Here is a 1,658-nt window from a genome sequence, read left to right as displayed (position 1 = left end):
GGAAAGAGACTGGAAAATGAAGTTGGAAAATTGGGACTTCAGAAGCGGTACAGCAAGTTCTAGTAGCAGTAATTTTCAGGGTTTGGCCATGGGAGAAGGTAACTAACTGACAGTGGTAAACAAGCTTTTGAAAAATGCGGTAGTCATACACAACAAGTTTAAGATGTTCTACAGGTCATGGGGATCTGATGTTCTTGAGTCTTAAGAGAAAGCAACACTGAAAGAGTAACTGTGAGACAGGAAAAAGATGATCGGCTTGTTGAGGTTTTATAAGTGGAAGTCCCTTGTCCGTGGCACCCCCCACAGTCCCAGGCGAATTAGAACAGTTGGTCACCTTAGGTGAATGAGTGTGAGACCAGGAATGAAGAAGGTAGCAGTTGCATAAGGACCAAAAATTTTGTAGGAAAAAGAAGGTATGACTGCCAGGAAGTGGCAATGAAGGTGAGGAGGGAATCTTCTCTCTCTTGATATAGAACACTTGGGAGAAAAAAAAGCAAACCAATGTTGAGAAGGCAGTGAAGGAGTTTTTGCAAAGGATAATGTGATTTAGTTCAGATAAGGCTATCTAGGGATACACTGTGATGGTGTTGAAGAAAAAGTGATTGTGCTAAGAGCAGAAGTTGATGAGCCCATAGCGCAAAGGTAATAGAGAGAGAGAAAGGAATGGAGGACAAGGAGACACCATAAATGAATTTATGGAAAATGTGGGGTTTAGATCAGATGACACATAATGAGCAAAATGATAAATGATGACTTTTATGGTGACTAAGATACATAGGGAGAAGCAATGGAATCAATTATTATAGACTCTTTAGAAAAATAGGCCATAAAACTATGGAATGTTTTATTTGGTAGTATGTTGACTTCTGGGCCTCTACCCCTTGGGCTGCACAAGGTAATATTTCAGCATAATAAGAATTTCTTCCAACTTCCCCAGATGGTGTGATTAAGATGCAAGGGGCTGCTTTTCCAAGTCTGCTGTTCCAAGGTGTAGGGAGGAAGCTGCTGCCTCAGTTTTGCTGCAGAAGTTCTTTCTTGCTCTGATCTATGTCTACTAGTTGGGCTAAAGCAGGTACCCAGGATGTACTTCCTTGCCTGGAATTAAGAATAGGGCTTATAGTGGATTCTCGCAGTTGTACTCTGCTCACTCCCTTTGTTTGAATCTCTAGGATCTGATCCACAAGAAGTTGCTATGTATAGATACTTTTCTGTTTTCTTTGTCCAGCTGATGTTGGAAACAACAGAAATAAATGACCATGTTACAGTTTGCTCTTTAAAATATAATTTTATACAGTAGAGATCTCACACAGTTTAAACTTTTGAGAATATTTGAGAAAGGCTTGGCCTTCAAACACTTAAAATGACTTTTATAGGTGTATTTCCACCATTCATCTAAATACCGTAAGGGAAACCATTGCTGTTTTATGGTTGGTTCAGATTTTAACAGCTTTGGATTTTGTTTTGAAAATGAGTGCTAGGGAAATCACTTGTTAACTACTGCATATTTAACAATATTGATTTTCACCATGCAGACACAATAGGTAAAAACAGTGCTTGTTGGTCTAGCTGCTTCCAGAGCATCATTATAAATTCCTTCTCACATTAGCTTGAATTAATGCTTGGTATCCACACTTGACATTTCCTGGAAATTTAAATGT

The sequence above is a fragment of the Lipotes vexillifer genome, unplaced genomic scaffold (genome assembly GCF_000442215.2).
Source record: "Lipotes vexillifer unplaced genomic scaffold, Lipotes_vexillifer_v1.1 scaffold363, whole genome shotgun sequence".
Taxonomy (NCBI): domain Eukaryota; kingdom Metazoa; phylum Chordata; class Mammalia; order Artiodactyla; family Lipotidae; genus Lipotes; species Lipotes vexillifer.
The sequence above is the reverse complement of the archived record's forward strand: the minus strand, read 5'-3'. Positions refer to the sequence as shown.